This window comes from Lygodium microphyllum, chromosome 15, assembly GCF_053477565.2.
Source record: "Lygodium microphyllum isolate KBCC chromosome 15, Lygodium_microphyllum_v1.1.10, whole genome shotgun sequence".
Lineage (NCBI taxonomy): Eukaryota > Viridiplantae > Streptophyta > Polypodiopsida > Schizaeales > Lygodiaceae > Lygodium > Lygodium microphyllum.
In genome coordinates this window covers 90,848,066-90,874,780 of record NC_141149.1, presented here as the reverse complement: position 1 = coordinate 90,874,780, position 26,715 = coordinate 90,848,066, and the positions used below count along the sequence as shown (strand labels likewise).

The 26,715-nt window shown below is 38.4% G+C and overlaps 1 long non-coding RNA gene and 2 pseudogenes across 3 annotated transcripts in view; 1 reads left to right on the top strand and 2 right to left on the bottom strand.

Moving 5' to 3' along the window:
• Positions 1–794: 794 nt before the first annotated feature.
• Positions 795–9,076, bottom strand: LOC148024756 (uncharacterized; annotated as a pseudogene).
• Positions 9,077–9,435: 359 nt separating this feature from the next.
• On the top strand, positions 9,436–10,544 carry LOC148024755 (ADP/ATP translocase 1, mitochondrial pseudogene; annotated as a pseudogene).
• A 4,408-nt stretch (positions 10,545–14,952) lies between these two features.
• The window catches only part of LOC148024754 (uncharacterized), a 53,883-nt gene continuing 42,120 nt past the window's right edge, over positions 14,953–26,715 (bottom strand). The window contains exons 3-4 of one of the 3 annotated variants that reach the window (XR_015693257.1): positions 22,540–22,744; positions 14,953–15,557 (exon numbers count right to left, since the gene is read on the bottom strand). This is a non-coding gene — a long non-coding RNA (uncharacterized LOC148024754). Of the gene's footprint in view, positions 15,558–16,988; positions 17,163–22,539; positions 22,745–26,715 lie in introns of those variants that run through there. The other 2 variants (XR_015693256.1, XR_015693258.1) reach the window with 2 other exon arrangements.

The window sequence follows — 26,715 nt, the reverse complement described above, 5'->3', positions numbered from 1 at the left end:
ACCATGTGATCAAAACTATGTAACATATAAGTGACACATGACAATTTAATTGAAATAAGTTATACTCTATTTGAATAAGTTTTCATAGTTTTTTCTTAAGAACTAACCATTCTATTTTTGAATTAGTTATATCCCATAGATATTTAAACTCATGAATTGTAACAAGGATTTTACCTTAATATTCCATATACACATCTCAAAAGATACATTGGAGGTGAAATATTTGTTGCAATATTTACTGCTGAGGTAAAACTCCTTTGGGAGGTGTAATGAATCTTTTTTGGGGTGTGCAATATATTGTTGGTTCTCTTATCCTAAGGTACATGCATAGACGTACACTAATGATGTAGTAAAAGAGGTTATAAGAGATAAGAGATTTTACCATGTGGATAAATCTAACCAAATTTAACATGACAAGATCATTACACAACACATATAAGAGGTTAATTGAAATAAGATCTAAAATAGACTTAAGTAAATTTTGCATAGTTAGCTCAAACTTTTCATTATGATAAGTATTCTTACACACTAGATTACAATTAAACAGTTATCCTTACAAAGGATGATAAATTTTAATGAGCTCTTTAATACGATTTTAGCAAAAGATTTACTTAAATAGATTTTTAAAACCAAACATGCTTGGTACCTTTTGTAAAAAAATAAAAACTAAAGACATAGTTTCTTTAAGTAATATCACCAAAGAAAAAAAATATTGCAAATGCTAATGGAAGTAACTTCTCAAGGAAAAAATAAAAATTACATCAATTCCTTGATGAAAAGAGAAGGAACAGAGTTTAAACAACTGAAGTAGCCTTTAATTTCTCTTTCATAATTAGACTTGCTATATCTTGGCTTGATTCTTCTATGCCCTCAAGTGGTACTTCAAGAACTTAAACTTCAATAGAAGGAACCTCTTGGGAGTTTGAATTTGCACTCTCATGGACCCTCCATAGTTGTGCTTCAATCTCTCCTTGCTCTTGAGTATTGCAAACCACTACAATAGTCTTCATATGATTTACCAATGCCACCTTAGATGCAAGTCCACTTGCATATACATCAAATACAACCTCATGAGCATCATTGAATGCTTTGATTCTAGTTTCCATAACTTTCATTTTCTTTCTCAAAAAAGCCTTTGCAATCCTTTGTTCTTCTTCAAGATCTTCATCATTTCACTCCTTGTCCAAGCCTTCAAAGTTCAAAATGGAAGGCTTGTTGACATTGTTTACATATCACTCAAAATTGATGAAGCTTTTCTCCATAGTCCGTAATGTCAAAAAGACAAAAGAATCTTTAGATCCAAAAGCAAAGGTTCTATTCATTGGTAGAAAGTCAACACTACCAACTAGCATGTGATACTTGCAAGAAATTCTTTCAAGAGCATTTCCAAAGCTACCATTTGCTTTCAATCAAAAAATGATAACAACATGAATTATTCAAGTTCAGATTTCATTTATAGTAGAGTGGATACAATCTTTCCAAAATTTTGAGTCCCATTTTGTTTCATCAACCCCATGTGCTGCATCTAGAACAACAATCCCAGTGGTAATTGGATCTCTATAAATATTATGTATAAGATCAAAGGTTTCTAGATTGAATCCGACAACATATACATGCCAAGGGGAAGTTTTGGAGGATTGAAGAGGATTTTGCTTTTTTCCAATCAGGAAGTTCACATTATCTTTTGCTCCATTTGGTAGGGAACCTATATTGGCCTCACCTTGTTGTGCCGCTACGCACACAGCATGTTAAAAAAATCTACAGTGTGGCTTCCTTTTAGATTTAGAGAGCCAATTCCACTTTAGGCTTTGGTATTAGTGTCCATGGTTCAAAATATTAGATTTATTTGGACAAGTTTTTAGTCAATTTTTTATATTCTAGATATTATTCCTTGTAAAAATCCATAAAACTATAGATAACTTCTAGATTAGGAGGATATGTAAAAGAATGCATGTAGCTTTCAGCCAATTTGAGAGGATTTAATGTAAAAAAAAGAGATTAGCGAAATCGTGCAATGTGCGATTGATGTTTTTAAGCAGTGAACAACACTTCGAAAGTGGGAGATGAAGGAGTGATCTAGCAGGATTCTGGCCAAGTGTCCTGGTATTTAACCCCTCTTTGGGAGCCATTGGAAGCATCAGATTAGCAATTTGAGCAACATAGAGGAATGTATTATTTTGTACACATTTTTTTCTATTAGAGTTATATTTTCTCATAATGCTGAAAGAAACTGACAGGCTTCATCTTTGTTAGTATTCTTCTATGTTTTCTAATTCTTTTTGGGAGTACTCTTCTACATCTTCAATCTCTTTTGAACCCCTTCTCTTCCATCTACTCCTCTCCTTGAATCTACATACACCCTACTCTCTCTTATCTTCAAGAACTTGGCTTGAAACCTTCAACCCTTCTCTTATCTCTACCATGTCTGAAGTCTAAGCTCTTTAACCTCCATACATTCTTCTCTTACTAAATCCTTGTGGTGACCTTCAACCCTACGCACTGCGACATTGGTGAATCCAACGTGAAGGTCGGTGTAAGAGAACTCCAAGATGGGGGATTCTACAAGAGATACTCTACAATAATTGGTGCATATACTGCAGCAAACTCAGCAACAATAAATCCAAATGTTACAACAACAACAACAAAGGCAAGACGAAGAGAAGATTGACTCCATAGCTATCAAGGGCCTAGAGGAAGTTGGGCATGAATTAAAATAATTTAATGGTCAAAATGTCTTTGTTTTTATTCGCTTACATGTTGAAAAAATGCTCTTCTTTGGTGTACTACAACGTGCATGGAGCCATTATTTCGCCAGACTAGCCAAGCATGGTCTTCAAGAAAGAATCCATGGTCATTTTCAACAAGATGCAGATTGGGCTGCATTGAAAAAAACCCTACGCGAAGAATTCTTCTTAGAAGGCTCTGGCCTAATGATGAAGAAAAGTTTCACTGAATGGGTTGAAAAACCCAACAAAGGTTTAGATGCAACAACTCTATACCATGAGTTTGAAAGTAAATTTAGATAACTTGATGGTGAAGACCAACAAAGTATGGAAGGTCAAAAGATTGAAGTATTCCTTAAGGCTGGAGATCCCATTCTACAAGAGAAGCTTGCTGATCGCCTAGAAGATGCTACCTCCGAATCAGGAGTCAAGACTACATGGACAGATGTTACTGATGCAGTTAACATGATTGCTGGAAGAGAGCAGATGCGACTAAGATTGGGCTCTACTTCAACTTCAACAACTCCATTGATGAAGCTTGTTCCACCTTCAAAATCCCCTATTCCTTTGACTAATCAATCAACTCTTTCTTCATCTGTTCCTTCTAAAAATGATGTAATGGATGAACTCATTAAAAGCATGTGTGACCTTCATCTAAATCTTACAGAAATTAGTTCCAAAGTAGAGAAGTTGGATGTCAAAGTCGAAGAATGAGGATGAGCATCAACTTAAAGATCCATAAGAGAAGGCTTTAAGAGGTATTGTATTTAGTGTAACAGCCAACAACATGACAAGAGGGAGTGTTCTGCCTTCTGTGAGTCTGAAGCATAGAAGCTCATGTTTTGAAAAGATGAAAAAAATCATACGGCTAAAACTAGTCTTCCACTGGAGCCAAATTTTGGCAATGGTGGAATGAAGAAAATATTAGAAGATTTAGTTGTAAAGAATGCCTATGCAGCAATTGATATAGCTACCTATGGACTGCAAATTGAGCCAATTAAATCAAGTTTGAAATCATGTAAAGCTAATGTGCAATCTAAAGTACGGATGCAGGCACTAGATTAAATGGAACGTGGTCAAGTAGCCAAAGAAGATTTGGCTAGTGCCAGTCAGTATATTCGAGGAATAACTGGTTGGAAAGAAGTGGTAGATTCTTTTTCTACCTTTGTACATTTGGCTGACGTCAATCATAAAGAAGTCTTGATTGAAGAAAAGAAAAGAAGAGAAGATGAACTAGGGCATTCCTCTTCTGGCCCTCCGAAACGGGTAACTAGAAGAATGCCTGAACAACCAAAGCTTGCTGAAAATATAACCCCAGATCAAGAGATGGAAGATGTGCCACAAACAAAGAAGACTGAAGGAAAGAAGAAAGGCAAGCAGCCACGCTACAAATTGCAGTCTGACATAGAATATCCAACTGATCTCAAATCAGTCCTAGAAGAACGAATTCTAGGAAGTAAAATTGAATTCACCTTAGGTGAAATTCTTGGAATTTCCAAACGTGAATTCCATGATGTAATTGTTAATGTAATCAAAAGGAAAAGACAATATATTGATGATGAAGCTGAAGAAACAATGCATGCTTTTTTGCAAGTTCTTCGAGTTTTTTTGCAGGATGAAGAGAAACTGACTTCACAAGGAATTCAACTTGAAGCAGTTAAAGAATTAATTGCAGCAATTGAAGCTGAAGATAAAGAAAACATAAATGTAAAAATTAAAGAAGTGAAAGCTAAAAATGTAATGGTCGACTGGTCAAGTTGGGCAGCCCACCTTTCAATAAGAAGGCCGTCTACAGCACACGCATGAGGAAGAAGAGGCTTGGTTCATTCCAAGCAGCCACTACTCCCGTACGCATTGGGCAAGAGTAACAACAGAGATAGTCATGAAAATTGGAGAAAATGAAACACCATATATTGCACTCTTAGACCATGGCTCGGAGATAAATATCATGGCAAGGAGTCTTTATGAAAGTGGAAGATGGCCCATAGATGTTGATCCAGGTTGGTGAATGAGAGATACAAACAACTCTTCTAGAGAGTTATATACTACATGTCCTAATGTGTAGGTAACTATTCGAGATATAAAAGACAATTTTCACTTTTTTGTTCAAGACTCTTGTAGTTACCCTATCATTCTTGGGCAACCTTACATTTCCGAAGGCCGCTTGGAAACAAAATCTCTTGATGATGGTTCTTCCTATGCTCGAATCCGAAGCAAGGATAATGAACGAGCTGTCCAATTTCTTAATGTGTGTGGTAACCATCATCAAAGCAGAGATCAACTGCGTGATTATCCTGTGCATCCTAATGCTTGAGAATTCTAGGGTTTTCAGGCTGCACTACTATAAGGGAGGCTATGGTAGTGCATCATGTAAAAATATTGAACCTCTTTATGCTACAGAAACTGTGTCTCTAGCAAATTTGTATGTATGTACAGCCAATAATATGGGCTGTTATAAGTCTCTTCCGGCCATGACTAAGACTGACAGAAAATATTTATGTCATGTAAAAAGGGAGATGAAAACTTATGACATGATGGCTGAAAATGAAGGTATTTCGAGCATTTTTTTTGAACTGATTACTACTGACACATTGGCTACAATATATGTAGCTGCTCATGCAAAAAACCAGGCTGAAAATCAGTCCATAAAAGTATGTACATTGGATTTTTATGAAACAATTCAAGAATTTGTTGAGCAGGAAGACAATGGTTTACTCAACAAGACTGAAGCACAAGTGGAGACAAAATACAAGACAGTGGATAAGAAAGTCAAACTCGTGGCCCAATGCCTCTGAAAGTGAAGGGCTTGCTGATAAGGCAGCAAATCAACCAAGTCTTTGTGATCCTACCAACATTGGTCATAAGTTCACATCTGAAAGTGTAAAAGAGCTCAAAATAGGTGAAAATTCTTTCCTTTTGCCGGCTGAAAAACACTATTTTATGAAAATGCTAATGAAAAATGGAAAAGCTTTTGCATTTCAACCAAGTGAAATAGGCTGTGAGGATCCAAATATTGTGGCTCTTATGGTCATTTTTACGGTCCACATGTGCCTTGGAACCTCAAGCCCATTCCTGTTCCAAGGGCGCATCTGCCCAAATTATTGAAACTTCTAAATGAGATTATTAGAATGAAGATTTTAGAACCTTCTTTAGCACCTTACTCAAACCGATGGTTTACTGTGCCTAAGAAAAATGGATCTTTACAATTCATTCAAGATCTATAGCTTGTCAATTGTGTCACAATCCGAAATGTTGGTTCTGGTCCAATTGTTGATGAGTTTATTGAAAATTTTATAAGTAGAGCAATTTATTCTATGGGCGACCTATATTTAGGATATGACCAATTTTAGCTTTCATTAGAAAGCTGAGACATTACCACAATGAAGACACCTCTTGGATTGGTCCTCATGTGCACTCTACCACAAGGTGCAACAAACTCCGTAGCCCATATGATGAATGCCATGCACAAAGTCTTAAGAGACTTTATTCCAGAACTTACTATTCTATTTATTGATGGGATATACCTATCAAGGGATGTGAAGTCAATGGAAAGAATGAGGAGCTTGACGAAGATGGGTGCAGGACATTTGTAGTTAACCATATTCATGATTGTGATAGGATTTTGACAAGGCTAGAAGAGGTACATCTTACCCTTTTTTGAACTAAGTCAATTTTTGGAGTAGAAGAAGTCCTAGTGGTCGGTCATCTATGTGGCCTATATGGATGCAAACCTTCTCTAATCAAGATAGATGCCATCAGCAGAATGCAAGAAAAATGCACAAATGTTTTAGAGGTGAGAAGATTTACTGGCGCATGTGTATTCTATCTCATATGGATACCACATTTTGCTCATGTAGCTGAAAATATTTATCAATTATTAAGAAAAGGCCAAAGATTCTCTTGGAATAAAGATCATGCTCTCACTATGTGTAAATTAAAGAAGCTATTAATTTCAGCCCCCACTCTCAAAAGGGCTGACTATTCAATGGTCAACCCATCATCTTTACTGTGGATACAAGTCCCATTGGGATAGGATAGGTTGTTGGCCAAGAGGATCTTGATGGTAACAAGTATGCAATTCGTTTTGAAGCAAAAGTTCTCAATGAACATCAAAGAAGGTATGCAGAAGTAAAAAGGGAATTGTGGGGAGTTGTAACAGCATTAAAGTGTGATCGTGAATACTTTATAGGTGCTTCCCTAGTGGTAAAAACTGATTGTCTTCTACTCTTGGGCTTGATTGCCAATTGCTCTACACCCGACATTGCTATGCTAAGATGGATTGCATATATTAAGTCTCTCAACCCCGAATTAAATTATATTGCAGGAAAGGTGAATCCAATTGCTGGCATGCTATCACATGTAAGATATGACAATGAAGAAGAGCTAATGGAAGAAGATGAAGCTGAAGAATCTATTATTGCTTAATTTCATTCCATGGCTACTGAAAATACATTTTCAGTTACTGCATATATTGGTCCAAATCTGAAAACAACAAGATGGTCAACTAGAAGCTAGCATGCTCATTGCATTGCTCAAGTTCTAGTTCATTTCCTTGAAGAAGATTATGAAGAAAATTGGCTAAAGATCGGCCAAAATTTGAGCACAATGAAGAAGAAGGAGACTTGGACTGCTGCGGAGTTCAAGCATATCAAGAGGAAAGCTTATGGCTTTTTTCTTAAAGAAGGACGTCTATGGAAGCACGCAAACAAGAAGAAAGGAGCGCCTATCCGAGTTTTAGGTAACAAAAGATTGCAACAACAAGTAATGAAGAAATTTCATGAAAGCCTATGGGCTGGCCATAGAGGCATATGGGGAACCTTTAGTAAAGTCAAAGAAAAATATTGGTGGCAAAACATGTATCGGGACATAAAACATTTTGTTGAAACCTGTTATGTGTGTCAAGTGTAGTCTATGGTCAAGCATCGAGATGGGTTACAATCAACTTATCCTTTGTCTATACATTATAGATGGGTTATTGATCTTGTAACCATGCCTAGAAGAATATGAAATATCCGGTATTTAGTGCTTGCAAGAGAGGATCTAACCAATCAAGTTGAAGGCAAAGCCTTAACAACCAAATCCACTCAAGCTTTTTGTCATTTTTTTCTTGAAGAAGTGTTTTGAAGATACGGTTGTGTTGGTAAATTAACTGTAGATAGAGGAGAGTTGGATGCTGATGAGGCATGCAACTTCTTTGCTCAATTGGGTATTTAGTTGGATTTAACATAATCCTACAACCCTAAAGGCAATGGAAAGAGTGAGAGATGTCATCATCTACTCTCAAAGCTCTAGCAAAGTCTTGTAGAGGAAAGATCAAAGAATGGCCTAAAATGCTACCTTTTGCATTATGGGCTGACTGGCCTACCCACAGTTCAGCGACTGGCTATATGTTAGCTGAAGTTATGCATGAACAACAACTAGATATGCCAATTGAAGAATCTATTCTCACATGGAGTCTTCTACCATGGGAGGAAGGCATCAATAGAGAAGAGTTGGTGACTTTGCGCATATGACAGCTAGAAAGAAGGCCTAAAGATGTTCAAGTAGCTATTGAGAAGCTAAAGATAGCAAGACTAAAGAACAAAAGAAGATTTCATAAGTGACATAAACTTCGGCCAAGAGCAATTCAAGAAAATGATAGGGTGCTTGTCTATGACAGCAACCTAGACAATCAATACAGTGCTTCTAGGAAGATGGTAAAGCGTTGGTTTGGCCCATATGTGGTAAAGATCGTTCATGACAATGCCACATATTCATTGGCTGAGTTGGATGGAACAAGCATGAAGATACCCATAGCTCGAAAAATAATCAAGCTCTTCAAACGAAGAGAAAGTTCAACATATGAGCTAGAAGACTTAAATATAATTCAAGAGCATGAAGACATAGAGGAAGAAGAAGAGGCAAAAGATGAAGACATTGACATGGCAAAAGATACTTCTTCTGACACTGCAAATCCATAAGACTTTGGCACATGCTAGAGGATGTGCAGGTTAGGAGGGGGTGGATGTCGTACCACTATGCACACACTGTGTAAAAAAAATCTAGAGTCTAGCTTCCTTTTAGATTTAGAGAGGCAATGCCACTTTAGGCATTGGTATTAGTATCCATGGTTCAAAATATTAGATTTTTTTGGACAAATTTTTAGTAAAGTTTTTATCTTCTAGATATTATCTCTTGTAAAAATCCATAGAACTTTAGAAAACTTCTAGATTAGGAGGACATGTAAAAGAAAGCATGTAGCTTTCAGCCAATTTGAGAGGATTTTATGTAAAAAAAAGAGATTACCGAATTCGTGCGATGCTGTCGTGCTGCTGCGCATCCGAGCTGTAAACAGCTCCATTTTTGTTGTGCATCTGTGTTATCTTTTTGCGTGTGTTTCATTGTGTTTGATTGCTGCATTATCTTTCCATCCTTTTCAGTACCCGCATCCAATGTACATACTCCACTTGTGTGTTTGTGTTTGTGTGTGTTTCTGTTTGTGTGCATGCTGTGTGTGTGTGTCAGAAAAATATGAAAAACTGTTGCCAAAGAATATTATTATGCTGTCAATTTCAATGATGAATTCCAAGAAAAGTGCAGGAAACCGTGGAATTAAAGGAAGCTTTGTAGAAGCCGACATTTGAGCTATGAAGATAAAGGTTGCACGTGAACAAGGCCAACGTAATATGCGGGACAAAACATTTTTGAAGAAGATACATTAGCATTACATGCCATGGAGAAGAAGGGTCCATATGCCTTTGCCATAGACTTTTTGATAGATGGAGTCTCTGCACCTATCTCAAAGACTGCAGCTGCCCCATAGAACGTGTCAAGCTTCTTATCCAAAATCAAGATGAGATGATCAAGAAGGAAGGTTTTATATCCTTGTGGCGTGGAAACACTACTAATGTTATCAAATACTTCCCTACCCAGGCTCTCAACTTTGTGTTTAAGGACTACTTTAAGAAGCTCTTTAACTTTAAGAAGGACAAGGATGGCTATTGGGCCTGGTTTGCTGGTAACTTCGCTTCCGGTGGAGCAGCCAGTGCTTCTTCCCTCCTTTTTGTGTATTCCCTTGATTATGCTAGGACTCGCCTTGCCAATGATGCCAAGGCTGCAAAGAAAGGAGGGGAACTTCAGTTCAATGGACTCTTGGATGTCTACAAGAAGACTCTGAAGTCCGACGGTCTTCCGGAACTTTACCGTGGATTCAACATTTCTTGCATTGGAATCATTGTATACCGTGGTCTATACTTCGGAATGTATGACTCTCTGAAGCCAGTTGTGCTTATTGGCAGTCTTCAGGATAACTTTTTGCAAGCTTTTTGCTTGGCTGGAGTATCACTATTGGTGTTGGCTTAGCCTATTCTTGGCAAAAAGGAGTTTTTCGCTCTTTACCAGGCAATTAAGGAGGGAATCGAAGGAATCAGCGGAAAAATGGGGGGACTATTGTTATGAAAAAAAAAATCAGAACTGATCGAGGGGGGAGATGGAGGCTTTTGGATGCCAAGGGACAGGTGTGACACCTTCGTTTTGGGGTCGCTATCTCTTTTCCGGAATCTGCTGCCAGCACTAGAAGACAAAGGGAGCAAGGGCATATACTGTGTATCTCATTTGTTCCATTGCGAGGTTTTATGGCATGATTCAATTCTCCATTGGAACGATTCTTCCTGGACCATTAGCCTAAAGTCTTTTGTGCAGGTACGTCTCCTTCGACTGCACCCCTTCGATGCCGAGATTGCAATCCCCTTCAAGGCCCACAAGATTGACCCGTCTCTAGAGATCGTGGACACCTCCGCTAAAAAGCTAGTCGAATTCTTCACTAACATGGTGTGCATGTGATGCGAGGAGATTGCCAGATGCCCCAGCTGCTCCCTCTACATCACCATCATCTATGACATGGAGGACTTCCAGCAACACGAAGACCCTCAATAGCAACAGAAGACGCTTCCCCAGCGCCCAATCAGTGTTGCTTGATCTGTTTATGATGAGCTCTCTTGCAAGCTCTGAGATTACAGAGACCTCTTTGAATTTTGGGTTTTTGTCATGTTGATTGCGGTTGTGTAATTGATAACTTTGAGCTGTTCCTCACGTGGCGAATTCAGAATTCCAATATAGATGTCATATGGCTTTGGGGAACGCCAGTTGTGTGAGAGATTTGGTCCACATTCTCCATGGTCTTGGACTAGCTATTGAAGCTCTGATGCCAATCAACAAGGTCATTGATTTAAAAGTGTTTGGACAGAAGGCAACACAATGTGTGTTGGGATAGGGGTTATATTATTGGCTTTTACATATGATGTAATAAACTTTGAATTGCTAGGAGAAGAGGATGTTGGTGTGGTGGTAGATAAAGCCCTTGAAAACCTCCATTGTGTCACTTTGGAAAGATGGCCTATTAAACAAGTCACCTTTGATGATGGAACATCGCGGCTACAATAACAATCATACATGCAATTTATCTTTACAAATGCTTGTAAGAAAAACATGAAAGATACCAATGAAGATTTTATTTTTGCAAAAAAATCAATTTTTGTTCAAAAGAGATCATATTGTACGGTCAATAGAAAGCCTCAAATTATTGATCCTAAAGATGCAAACTTGAGGAATTCTATGGACTCCATTTCACACATTTCCATGATTGATTGTTGCTAAGAAAAGTGTTGTCAATTTGCTGATAGAGAAGCAATGAAAAAATTACATAAATACTTTTGGGGATTGAAATTTGAAGACCACACAAACTATATTTATGATAAGTTTAAATCATCATGCATGATTGCTTACTTGGGAACAAGGAAGTACAACTTCATCTGCAATGGACACGTGGTATGTGGAAGGGAATAGTACGAGACTCATAGAATCCCAAAGACATATTTTTATAGGTACAAAACACAATTTGAGCATGGCATGAGGACGGCAATGCATGGATACAAGGGGATAATAAGAGTAGCTTGGGATCACACAGAGATGGGAAGAGCCATCCTTAGAGACTTTGTTAAGAAGAATGAAAAGAAAATGCCACACAAGAGTAAAATAATGTAAGATGGATCAAGGGAGACACAATTGTTTATCCTAGATGTTTATAAGCAGGTAGATATATGGTCAGAAGTAAATACAACATTGAGTGGTATTGGATGTAAGCAAATGTCCTTATCCACCTTCAATCATATTTGGAACACAGAGTTCAAGCATGGAACCTTTGCAAAGACAAGTGAGTTCTCCAAATGTAGTTTTTGCTCAGAGATCAAGGAGAAACTTGGCAACAACAAAGTGTCTTCAAGAGTAAAATGTGCCTCTAAAGAAGCGTCACTGCTACATGCTACAACAACAAAGTTTTCAGAACATATACTATAGTTGGCGCTTGGCCTTAGCATTAGATCTAGATAAAAACTTGTGCATCATACATGATAAAATGGACTAGCAAAAGACAACTATCTCTAGGTTAAGGCTTCAATCAAAAGAGACTAAAAGATCTACTCAACTACCATTTTCTTTAACATGCATGATTACTCATGGACATGGAGAATGTAGATATGGACATTTCTCACTCAATCTATGGCCTCACAATCCTAACTTCAAAATTTCCTCATTATCATTGTGCTTTAGGAACTTGGAGTGACTACACAGGGATAAAAATGGTGATCTATAAGTAGATGGAATGCTGAGATCAACCTTTGTGCTACTAAATGCCCTCAACTTGAAAAGAGCACTAGACCACCATCAAGGTGTTGCACAAAATAAAACATGCATGGAAGATAATACACAGTAGGATGGCCATCATCATTTGAAACAATTGCCAAAGAACTTACTACTTCAACTTGATAATTGTGGATCAGAAAATAAAAACCGCTATCTCTTTGCATATCTATCATTGCTTGTTGCACAAGGAACATTCAAGATGATCCACTTTGGGTTTCTCATGGTGGGTCGTACACATAAAGACATTGATGTAATGTTCATAAAATTTTTAGAGAAGCTAAGGACAAGCATGACCTTCACTTTTCCTCGTCTTATGCAACATTTTCAATCATGCCAGATGACAAGTCCTACACCTTTCTTATTTACACATGTGCCTCACTTTAGGAGATACATTGAGGAATACTTGTGTGATTCCAAAGATACACTTGTTGGTCACTCAAAACCTCTTCAATTTTGGTTTTATATGCAAGGAGATACACCTGTCATGTAATACAAGATGCATCCAAAGTCCCTAGACTGGTTACTAAGAGAAGGTGGCATTGGATTATGGAAGAGAGACCTTGCAAAAAAGCCTATCTTCCAAAGGGTGTTCTAATGTTGCTGCCCATGTTTGAGTATGTTAAGGATCATCAAGAAATAGTAAGTGGAGTTAAAGACTATTTGAAGTATTGGGAAAGATGGTCAAAGGTACAAGGACCTCAACCAAAGTTCACAAAGTTTATAACTCTTGTGATTGATTATTGGAAACATATGATCTATGCTTTTCAAATGCCAAATGTCTAAGAAATTTTATTTTTCATAGATTTTTGGCCAAGAACACAAAGTGCTGTAACCAATATAGATGTAGATAATGTAGATGACTTTATTGGATTGGAAGAGTTGAATGATCACTATTGTGGTCCTCTCAGCAAACGACTAAAACATGCATTTGAACCAATGCTTGTTGTTAAGAAAGATGAGATATGTATACAATATTGGGCACTAGTTTGTAGTCATCAAAGTGCTACAGATGCAGAGGTGTATTTTAATTATCAAGATACATATTGGATGTGCAACAAAAAAGATCCTAAACAATGGGAAACAATAGATAGCATTGACCCTTGGATGAAGAAAGATACAAAATTTTCCAAAATTTTTAAAATTCCCCTAAAGGTTGTATTGAAGGCCAAAGCAAGTCTACAAGAATCCATCAATTGAAGATTTTCCTTGAATATTTTCAAGGATATTAAAACTAAGGTGTTTATTAACACCACCTTTTTTATTTTTTTTCAATCTCTTAGAAACAACCATAAGCAGTAATATGTTCCATTGCACCAAGTTCCAAATTAATGAAATTCCCAAAATTCACAAAATCCATTTTGATTTGGAATTCCCATATTGATGGAAAATACCCCGAATTCCCAGATATGGAGTTCATACAAAAGCTACCAATGAATGCGAAAAGAATAGCCTATAATGCCTAGTAAAGTCCAAACATATCCTATGAGCTAGGTTTATTCCATGGAAGGTTATTCCAAATTCATGGAAAGAGATTGATTTTGCAAATAACATTTTTTTAAAAGCTACTATGGTATGGACTACCTCTCTCTCTCTCTATCTCTCTCTCTCTCCCCCTCTCTCTCTCTCTCACTCTTATGCTCATTTTGAAAGTGCAGTCATATGCATGTTTTTCATAAACTTCTTTAATAGTTCATATTTGAATTCCATGAATTGGAGTTAATAGCCACCTTCCATATATGAAAGCATCACTTGGAGCTCATACTAGTATAGCGTAGCATTATCATATCGTTTGGTCTCTATGGTAAAAGTTTAGGAATAGGGTTAACATAATTGAGATAAAATCCACATTTGTATACAATAATATTGTATGATCAAGTTCTTAAAAAACAACTTTGGCATGACATTTTTTATGTGCATAGCCATAAACTTATGAGAAAAGGTTTAGTAACAGTATTCCATACCACAGTTCCACTAAACATGAATGTATCGTCAGAGGAGCTTTTAGAAACTTCTAGAAATAACGATTGACAGTTAAATGTTAAACATTAGATATCACATTAAAAACTAAATATTAAATATCTCTCTTTTGTCTTATCTCTCCCCTCTCTCTCTCTCCATGCATATCTCTCTTCCCCCTCTCTCTCCTCTATTATGCTAAATAAATATTTAATTTTAAATATTAAACACCAAATAATTAAATACAATTTTAACTAATAATAATTAAACAATTTTAGATATTAAATACCAAAAAATCAAGTAAATAAATAAACACTTAACCAATGATAAATAATAATTAAAAATGAGAAGAGAGAGGGACATTCAGTAAACCAAGAGAATGAGAGAGAGAGAGACGGCCTAGAGAAGCGAAACAAATGCAAAAAGACCGACGACACATCATCAAGCTTTGTGATTTGCGCCAAAACAAAGAATTGAATATTAGACATTAAACATAAAATAGTTTTCACAATTTTAAATAAAAAAGGTAACCCCTCTCTCTCTCTCTCTCTCTCTCTCTCTCATAAAAAGACTATTACAATTTGTCCAAAAGCAAAAAATAAAGTGTAATCAGGCTTGAATTTATGATTTGTGACTATCAAATATCATCTCATTTTTAGTCTAGATTTCTCTTGGTGGTCCTTTTTTGACAACCTCAGTTGCTGCCTTCTCTGCTTCAATGCTTGCTACAATCTCTTCGACCTCAATCTCCTTTAGCAACCACAAACCCTTATCTCTTGTTGTAATACTAACTTCTTTCAACCACTTCTAGTAAAGCTTGTATTGTAAGCTTCACCATTTCCATCCAAGATGTTTTCGTATAGTTCTTTTCTATGAATTCATGGATAGAGTTTGATTTCTATCCAATCGCATTGGCTTTCCACATTGAAATTTTTCTAGATGGGTCTGTTCACCTACCTTTGCATAGAGGTAGAGCCATCTAAAAAAAGTGATCCCCCTCTGATCGTTGATGAGCGCAATGGCATACCTCCTCATCCTCTTGCTCACCTGCCTATGCACAAAGGCACAGCTGTGTCAATGTGTATCCTCCTCCTCCTCTCATGGAGTGTTGTGGCACAATATGCCAGGCCTTTGCCTCTGCTAGCCCTAGCTCCACATTGGCTAGCTCTTCGAGTGTAGTATTTGTGTAGAAGCACCTCCCTGCAAGAAACCACAGAGTTGTCATCCTCCTCTCACTCCTCCCAATCCTTGGCACACTCTGCCGATCCTTTGCCTCTACTGACCTTTGCTCCACATTCATACCTAGCTCTCTAAAAATTCAGGTGTAGGAGTAGCTCACTACCAACAATGACATAGCAACCATGCCAAACACACACACACACACACACACACACACACACACACACACACACACACACACACACACACACACACACACACACACACACACACACACACACACACACACACACACACACACACACACACACACACACACACACACACACACACACACACACACACACACACACACACACACACACACACACACACACACACACACACACACACACACACACACACACACATACTTTCTCTCTCTCTCAAGACTAAGCTCTCCAAAGATCCGGCTTCCTCCTACCATCTCTTGCTAGATAGTCCCCCGCTGGCCATTAGAAAAAGAGAGAGAGAGAGAGAGAGAGAGAGAGAGAGAGAGAGAGAGAGTTCACATGTGCTCCATTTCCATTTTCTTGAGTTGTCTCTCCCACCTCTGCACACCTAAAGAACCTCCTCATAACCTATGACTTGCACTATATTTATGTGTGTGTGGGTGCGAGAGAGAGAGAGAGAGAGAGTTCACATGTGCTCCATTTCCATTTTCTTGAGTTGTCTCTCCCACCTCTGCACACCTAAGGAACCTCCTCATAACCTATGTCTTGCACTATATTTATGTGTGTGTGGGTGAGAGAGAGAGAGAGAGAGAGAGAGAGAGAGAGAGAGAGAGAGAGAGAGAGAGAGAGAGAGAGAGAGAGAGAGAGAGAGAGAGAGAGAGAGAGAGAGAGAGAGAGAGAGAGAGAGAGAGAGAGAGAGAGAGTTCACATGTGCTCCATTTCCATTTTCTTGAGTTGTCTCTCCCACCTCTGCACACCTAAAGAACCTCCTCATAACCTATGACTTTCACTATATTTATGTGTGTGTGGGTGAGAGAGAGAGAGAGAGAGAGAGGGGGGGAGAATGGCCTGAGAACCACCACAAGACAATTAATTGGAGTAAATTGCTAGACTATTAATTAGAGTAAATTGGATGGACTTCTTGAACCAAAAGTAGTGGCCTTATGATCATTCACTCTATTTACTACACCTAATAATGAGTGATTTAAAAAAGCATGTTTGAATCTTTGTTCTTTAATTATTTTAATTTTAAATTTTAATTTTAAACAAGGTAATGTAATCAAAGGGCTTGCATTTGTAGATGTATAGAGCTTCCAATACTCTCACTTCTGTTTGCCGCTTTGTAAACATTTAGTACTTTCACCTCCGACAACAACTTGTGGGGAGAGTCATAAATGATATGAAATACCCATAAATGTAGATTTAGAAGTTGCAGAATAAAACACATGAATGCATTAAACTGAATCTAAGCTTACTTCATTAGATGACCTTGTCAATACATTGCCAAGGTATGTATGTTGTTGTTGTTGCTACATAGGCAAGTGCATTAACTTTGGGAAGTTTGACAATAATCCCTTCAAATCCTAGAAGTAAGTCGTCTTCATTAACATGGTCTTTTGTAGATAAAGATTTCCTGTAAAAGATTTTGTTGGAATATTGTGCCACTCTACTAGATAAGGTTGGAAAATCATTCACTATGAGTAACTAGACGTAAAATGAACAAAAAGAACTTTAAAACTCGTTAAATTTTATCTAACTTTGAGGCACTTGTCAACACAAGAAATTGTTTCACACATTTTATGAAGCACAATCTATTTAGGGTTGCTCCATGGAGAGGAGGGAGGATATGTGCATTTGAGAGAGAGAGAGAGAGAGAGAGAGAGAGAGAATGGCTCAAGGGGATGATCATAGCGTGCAACTTGAAGCTTCATTCTTTATAGAGTTTTGAAACTTTAGGCATCTTGGTGCATGTTTAGTGGGAGAGTGATAGAGATGCCATGGTGACTTCAAGGTACAAGTATGATGGTTCTATGATGGAGAGAGAGTGTGTATATGTGTTCACACGCACACACTCGTGTTTGTGAGAGAGAGAGGAGCATGAAATTACATGTGTTTCAATATCATTTTAATTAGGGAGAAAGAATGTTATAATTATAAAATAATGGAAAGGGTATTAGGGTCAGGACACACGTAGGTCAATTGACCTACGCAAGTTGCAAAAGTGGCCATTAACCTACATGTGTCCAATAACTCTCTAAACTTTAACCCCACAATATAAGAAACCTCATCCAGTTGGTTTACTCTATTGAATCTCCAAACATAGAGGTGTATCGAGCATTGGATTGTCTCTCTCTCCTTTGATTGTGGTTTTTCTCTTATCTGTGTAGCACATCAAGCTCAGGGTTCACTATCAACTCTACCTACATGTGGCTACTGCCTTATTGTTGCGCTCCACGTTCAATCACATTCTCAACTCGAGTCATTAACTTACGGGTGGTGCAACCCTTATGATCCATCTCATAAACATGTCAAATCAAGTTATGGAGATGTTGAAGGAGTGTTGAAGAGCATGTGGTCTCATGTGGTCACCGTTTGGTTATACAACTACAATACTCATGCCACTAAACATGTTTATACCCAAGGCTTTTGGGTGCTTATGCAGGCCCTTGCCTATAACTCTTGCCTCCTATCATATCTAAGCAATTCTATTGTCTACAACTAACAACTTCATCACTACATAAGTGGAAGGCATTATTCGAGACCCCTTTTTGGTAATAAAATCTTGGCTAGTTTTATGAATTAATAATACCCTTATGTAAAAATTGCACCCACGGAATATAGATACTCCTTTTATGAATAAATTTATGTGTTTTAAATTCTTTTCTTCTATGAATGTATATCTATAAGACTATAATTTTGAAAATTCCCTTCTTTTGAACTCACATGATGCACATTTTTATACATAGTAACTTACGTGAGAGTATAGGGTTGTGGGTATGGGAGTCTTCTTGGCAATTGACAGTGCAATGCATCATGTCCAAATCTATCGTAGCTAGCATAAGGCCCTACATAGTATGGTTGAGTATAGGGTTGTGGGTATGGGAGTCTTCTTGGCAATCGACACTATAATGCATCATGTCCAAATATACCGTAGTTAACACAAGGCCATGATCCAGGTTCAGGACATTAAATTGGGAGATGGTTCCACCACAATGCACATATTGCACATGGGGTTGAATTGTCCTTCTCAATATATATTGTAGCTTGGCCAACTCTCACTTCAAGTTAGCTATTTCTTGGTTTTCTTTGATGTTTTTTCCCTTGTCTTGCATGCCATGGCATGTCCAATCACTAAGTATCATGGTTCTCTTAGTGTTCTTAAAGGTGATGTTCTCTTGCAGTGTGACTTTTGAACTTTTGTCTCTCAGCAAGTCATCCATGCATATTACCGCTTCAAAAACCTTGGCTAACATGTCCCTTTGTAGGTTTGAGTTAGTAGATAAAGTCTTATAGAGTTCTTCATTTCAGATTCTGATACCAAGAGGCATATTCCACGGTGGATTCTGTGAGACCACGTTGGATTCCGTGAGTTTTTATTCCACGGTGGATTCCGTGAGGTTTTGCAATATATTCCGTAAAACTATATTTATTTAGTGGGGCTCGTGCACCAGGTGGATTCCTTGTGTGAGAAGTTGATAGGAACACCTGTCCTTTTTGGGTATCATGTTAATTTAATGTGCACATGGGTGACTTTACAGCGGGTGATTCCACAAAATACATATTTAAATTAATGGATGTTTATGAGTTTAGAGTGCACTCGTATTAAATTAAGGTTAGGACAGAGTTCCAACCTAATTATTTATTTTGTAGTTGAATACTACTAGGTATTCACTTTTGTTGGTTTAATTTTATTATTTTCTTACAACCATGAATGCTTCAATGATGTGTAGAGCAGGCAACGGTGGCGTTGGGAAGCATTGGGCGATAGCATGTATTCAAATTATCTAGAAGTAATTATCATTTTTAATGGACGTGCATCTTATTATTAAATGGGTGGCACTAATATTTATTTAGGCACACTTATTTATTAAAGCACTTGATAAATATTTACTTTTTTGTATGCGCATGGGCACATGGTTTAAATATTTCATTATGGAACATTATATTTGGACATAGCTGGACTTTTGGGCTACCCAACCGCTTTATTCTTTATTTGGACAAAAGCAAGCATAAAAGCTAAATCATGCTTATTGTAAAATTGGGCTATTTTGAGCTTTGAGATGAATAAATTTATAAATACATGCCTCGTGAAGTGCTCACACAAGGCATGGAGGGAGATTGTACCCAATTCGTTTTTTTCCTTCATGTCATGCAAGTCTATCTTCTTGCTTTTTGAGCTTAAGTAGAGTTCTTTTTTCATGGGGACCTTCCAACGCTCGCTACGTATGCACCCAGCATGCGATTTGCACACCAGATTTTGTTGATAAGCATGGTGGAGATTGCTCTCTCTTTGGGTTGCTTCGTCACTGGAATCCTCTTATAGAGACTCCTCATGTAAATGACATGGTCTCAGATTTCCTCCTTGTCTTTTTGGCTGACATTCATTAATCTAATAATGAGGATATCTAAGTATTTGGCCCTAAAAAATATTTTGATGAGAAGATCCTTTAGATTATTAAATTTGTTGCGTTCAACGTTGTTTAGGTTAGTAAACCAAGTTCATCCCTTGTTTCCTAGGAAAACTCCAAAAGCTTCAACATACTAAGCGGGGTCCATGAGGATATTTACCTTGCATACTTGCTCAAACTACTCAACAAAGCTATAACGATTGTTATCTTTCAGATACTTCTCAATTTTCTTTGCAAGTATAGGTATCTTATTCTGACTTCTAGCGTTTGGGGTGATTCCCAATCCACCTAGCAACGAAGTTGTTAGGGCTGCTTCGCTTTGCTTTATGGAAGTGTTATCTAATAATCACTTCATGAGAAGCTCAGTTAATGTAAGATTAACCTCTAACACTCTCTCCCTATTGGCATTTCCTATGGCTCTATTCCTACCTGCGATGGCTAGAACTCATTAGACCTCATTAAGCTCCATTTATTGGCATAGCCTTTTAGTAGGTTGTTCTTGGTTGTAGCTAGCGAAGCATTGCACCACAACTCTTCCTAGCCTCCTCTCCTCCTCGAGATTAGCTATGATTTCATTTGCAAATCTCCCATAGTATTCTATTCTCATTGGACAGTCCTATCATGATATGAGTTGCTAAATGTTGTTTGGAGAATCGGCTAGGTCAAGATCTTGGTTGCCTATGTCCATGCTAGCACTTGCCATATTTGTGGTCTCTTGAACCACTAAGGTTTCAATGAGGGTCATTAGGTTGGCTAAGGACAACTAAGGACATGTTCTAATTGTGGTTTATTCCTTTCTTCACTCGGTTGTTAGGTAGTTTGAGAATGTTCACTTCTCAATGTTGGGTGTCTAGGTTTATTTTCGCAGCCCGAAGGGTGTTGCAAGTCCTATTGCTAGGTTTGTTTCTTAGCTTGATTCCTCTTTAGTGTGTTCCTTGTTTATGAATTCACTTCATAGGTTTATGCTTTCTCACATACTTAGATGGTGCAATGCAAGCTTTGAATTTTTCTCATGCAATTAAGTGCCTACAATGAAAGGTGCAACGTTCAATGTAATCATTCACACACACACTAGGCAGTAAAATAGTGTCTCTACAAGAAAGTAAGCTACAAGTGATTGGCTGATTTGGTCAATTCTTAGGCTTGTCAAGGTAAATTCTAGTGTTGGTCAGCTCTATGGTCACACTCGTAGGGTTGGGATCTAGCTAGGGTCACTCGTTATTTAGCTCACAACCTTTGGCATGTTTGGGGATCTAGATGGTCCCCAAGAATTTGTCATAGGTCAGAGTAATCTTCTAATTTGGATGTTTGAGTTGTAATTTCATGACCATCTGAGTCCTAGACTTAGTCCTTTGAGTTGTGGATTTGGCATGTCTGAATGGTTAGGTTTGACTTGTACATGGGTGCCTATCGAAGTCTGAGGAGATGTGTCCAAAGGACAATTCAGAAGTTTGAGCATCTAAGTGGGGGCATATCCAAGTGGACTTTCTTTGTGTTTGAGTAGAATGATTGGATCGCCCAATTGTGGACCATCCGAGTTTGACAAGGACTATTCGAGTGGACCTAGGTGGCTTGGCCATCTGAGGGGCTAGTTACAATTCGGTCGTTCGAGGCTTGGAGTGCCATTTGAGTGACTGAGAAAAGCATGCCAAATGACACAAATCATTGAAGAATAAATCATAAATCACATGCCCATCCAGATATGACCAAGTTCTTATTATTCAATCAATAAGGAGGGTTCGAACCATTGAGAGTGATAACACAATGGATTTCTATTGCTCTCTTAGCCTATTGCTCTCTCTTGACCTACCTCTCTCTCTCTCTCTCTCTCTGTCTCTCAATCTCTCACAAGCTCAAATGAGCTCTTCCACCCCCTTTTCTCTCCTTTTAATGCTCACTCTTTTGTCCCTTACTCTCTGTTTTTCTTCTAAGATATTCAAAATCTCTTTTCTTTTGTTTTCTTGCTTCCGTGTTTCCTAGTTGTTATAGAAACTTATATTCTCTTTCTTTTTCCTTATTTCCCAAACCTTAATATATCCTACTAATGAAAAACATCCTACCCCTAATCTAAATAACGTTTCTAAATCTTCCAACACCTAAACTATCTAGCAAAGGAGATCAAACACCTTTTGACTTCCTTGCTTACTACCTAAACCGAATATCATTTTGAAGACAAACTCCTACTTTGTAAGTCAATTTGGAGTACACAAGCACTCAAGCTTGAAATCATTTGTCCTAGAAATTGAACCAGGATGTTGTCACTATCACTAGCAACCGTTGAGACCCTATGAACTACTTATCAAGTCAAGCATTTCAAGTGAGTGGCAATAGCTATCTCTCACATAGTCATGCATACTCTTGCAAATGATGTAGTGAGCTTACCATCAAATTTGATTGTTGTAGTCCTCTTCCTCAAATCCTTCGATGGCTCCACGATTCAAGGCAATAGCTCAAGAAAGCTCCATCTTCATGCTCCAAGCTCCAAGCTCCATACCAGTGCATGTTGTTACGCGAGCAGTGATCAAGAACAAGTCTCACTCACAACCTAATAATGAGACGTTAAGGAGTGCCGGTTGCGGAAAATTGACTTTGTCGGATACACAACACAACACAAAAATATTAATGTTTCGACAAATACTACACGAACCACACACAAAATCAAACGCTAAACAATGCCTCTTGTAGCTCAGAAACGACAAAGAAACTTAATTTCGGGTAGAGCATCACACAAACCCAACTCAGATTTCGAAAACACCAACACTTTACACGAAAGTCAAAACAAACTTTGAAGACAAATCCAGTATTATGGAAATTTTCAAACCTTAATAACCTTGAGCCAAGACTCGACGCTTTGACATCCAAATTCTCTGTCTTTCCAATTGGCACAACAAGAGCTCACTCTTGCATGCAATCCTTCTCTCTCCTGTCTGACAAGATACAAGAAAAATACAAAAGAATACATGGGGTTGGGCCCCTAAGTCTCCTCTCAGTACACCTCCTTTTATAGTTTTCTTCCATACTCATGTTTTCTAATGCTTTTGCTTTTGGCTTTTCGCTTTTTACAGAAAGCTTAAGGCTTTTCTTAAAGGCTAAAAGGCCCTTGTTGCTTCTCCAAAGGTAAAAGCCTTAAGGCTTTTGATAAAAGGGTATCCCTTTGAGGCTAATTATTAAGTCTTCTTCTGCATTTCAAATAGTCGCCCTTACGTTTATTACCTTGTCATCCGCTTGCCAGAATATATGCCGCCATGCATCCTCTCTGCGTAAACGAACCGCGTTGAAACACCCTCCTATCCTCTTGTCCAATAACAACCGCCATCATGTTTTGTGCGCCATCTGCGTTCTGAACACTTCATAATTCATTTGGCCGTAATCTTCAAGCTTTAGTCCAATTCAAATAGGCCGCCATATTGCCGTTATTTCCTTCTGCCGTCTGCATAACAAACTGACTGCGATGCCTACCGTCTCATTGGCCGTCGAATGCCATTATTTATGCATTTTCATCAGCACCCGATTCTGCAATTTGCAACAACATATTGGCACCGTGCAATTGCCATCGAATCTCCTTGCCATCCAGCCTCCAGGATTTGTTGCCGCTGTATTTCCTGCAATGCCTGCATCATGTTGTCGTATTGCTGCGCATTCGAGGTGTGAAAACTACCCGAAAGTTGTGTGTGTGATTTGATACTTTGTACATACTTAGTTGTTATGTTTGCTCTTTTATTTTATGTGGGTAATATAGTGAAGAGGGGTTTGAAGTAAGAGGAAAAAATAATTCGTGATGAGTTGACATACATAACTGCCCTTCAAGCTTGTGGTGCACTTACAGATGCAGAAGCTATTGTTTGGAAGGAACAATTGTCTCTACTTGAGTTTCTGGAAATTGGTCAGACATTGCATCATGATGCTTGTATGAGGGGTTATACTTTAGATGTCTTTGTTGGTAATGGCCTTGTGAGTATGTATGGAGCACATGGGACCATACAAGAAGCAGAGAGTATGTTTATTGGCTTACCGTTTCGAAATGTCGTATCATGGAGTGCAATGGCTATCTCTTTGGCTTACCTTTATGGACTCCATCCCAAGTTGAATGATGGAAATGCATTTCGCGGGTTGGCTACAAGCTAGCAGATGGGTGTGGGATCAACCATTGGAGTTGAAGTTTCCTACCATTATGCCTATATTTGTGCTGGGGAAGAGGACAAAGGGGGCGTGAAAAAGCAAAAGTGAAAGAGAACTATATTTGAAAGAGCCTTTTGGGGGGGAAAAGAAAAAAGAACACTATTTTTGAAAGAGGGGAAATCGACTGTGGAGGAGAAAAACAGCGCGAATTCAACAGAAAGAGGGGGGAATGTTTTTCTCTGTCGAGGAAGGGAGTGTTTGTCCCGAATCTTTAGGGAGACAGTTTAATGGATCCTTGCCTTCATCGACATATAGCAGGGCAAAAGTATCGCTTTTTCACGGGAGAATTGCGCTATTCAGAGCGTCATGCAGTGGATTTTTACATATTGGATTTCCAGTCAGGCTGACAGGTCTTAGAAAAAGCGGATTATGGTGCAACTGTTACGTATATGTAGAGGAGGAAATTGATTTGGAAGTCACTGCAGAGGAAGAAAAGGAGAGATCCAGATTGCTTCTCCTGCATAGCCGGACTAGTAGAAGAAAAAGCAGCAGCATCAGAAGACGGGACATTTCAGATATTGTTTCTATGTTTCCAAGCCTGCGAGAATATCCAACCTGCCATGGGCAACATGTTTTCTCACCATCGGGATGAAGACGTAGAGGAGAAGAGGGAGCTAAACCTGAAGAGGAAAAAGCAATCCATGATGCTCAAAAGGGAGAAAGAGGGAATAGCACTAAGTGGCATTTCGTCAGAATGAGAAAGCGTTAAACATCCGAGAGGGGAAGGCGCTGAGGAAAATTGGAAGACCTTTGAAACAATCAGAGAGGAGAACAATAACCACTGTGATACCGTTTCAGAACAAAATGCTTCTTTACTCACAAGCAAAAGGAGGCACAGGGAATTTCGGCAATCATGGCTAAAGTAAGCTCTCTCTCCGTCATCGACTGAAGGGGAGAGTAGTGATTCTGAAGTTGAAGCTGATGATAGCAATGTTGTTGCAATCCTTTTGAATACGAAAACTGTTATGCTCAACTGGCAACATGGAAATCCTGGGCAGTTTGCTATCAGCTTTCTTTGGAGGACAGACCATGCTTCTCGCTCTATCGTAACTTCCTCTTCTTCCCAGAGTCATTACATCTTCCATCGACCATGGCAGCATTGTGAGTTTCTCCGACAGTACATTTTCACATTTTGACTGCGCTTTACTTTGATGGAGCACACAAACGTTGGACGCTCTGCTGAGCTGAAAGCTTTCTTCGGTTTGCTTCATAGCGCTCTTGTTACTACCAGAATCTTATATCGAAGCTGGAGCTGGAGGATCTGTAAAAGCTAATGGAAGCTCCCTTTGTGCTTGGACAATGCTCAACCTACTATTAGCCATAATGGGTTCTGTCTGTTGATTGCCTCGAGGTGTAAGTGGCCCAACTGAAGACCTCCTCTCTTTCCCAAGTATTATGACTTCTCCATCTGCACTCTTTAGAGTAATAGGGCTACCTATTGTTGTTTCTTCTCCACTTAAAAGGCTTAGGCCTTACATCTGAAGGGTACTGCTAAGATTGGGATTGGAGTTTAAGACTTGGTGTTGTCCTCCAAGAAGAGGCATACTTAAGGATAATTGTTGGCCATTCAGATGCAGTTATGATATGTATGAGCTGTCTTTATATGTTTAATAGCTGAACTTAACATGGAATGTCAACTTAGGAAGGAAAGACAATAAAGCAGCATACCAGACTTCCACCTTCAAGAGACTCTTAAGATGTTATTGTGACCAAATTTGCTGCAATAGAGCTTGATGACATAAAGGATGTGGTGGCCCTGTCTGGTGCACATACATTTGGTAAATCAAGCAGTATGCTTTCTTACAGACTTTGGAAGAGCAACAACAATGAATAATTTTGAACCACAAGGTTTGAGTAGTTCAATCAAATTGTCATGATTTGAAGAGCTATTCTCAGTTTTCATATTGGTCTTGAGAGGGTGGAATAGTTTTGTCAATTGTTGCAATAAAAAATACTTGAGCTTGTATACATGGCATGGGTCGATTGCATACATCACATGTGGTTTTGTTATGATGCTTCTCTATGCTCACAGTGATAACTTGGCAGTAATACAATTGTTACTTGACATCATATTTGTCTTGATTATTTGCTTCGCTTGATCTTCCGTCTTGGAATTTCTCAAGAACCTCTGTGGTTGCGACTTTGTTTTCGAAAACCCTTCGACATCTTTGGTGAACTCGACATGAAAGCGTCGCAGAAATTTCAGGATGGGAGATACTTCAGACTCTATTTCAGCCTCTTCTACAACTCGAGCTACGTCTACTTCAGCTCCATCAATGACTGCTGCATCAAGAAATTCAACAGAGGATCTAAAGCAGATTAGCAGACACAATTGTATATGTAGCAGCAACAACAATTGTATATGTAGCAGATTAGCAG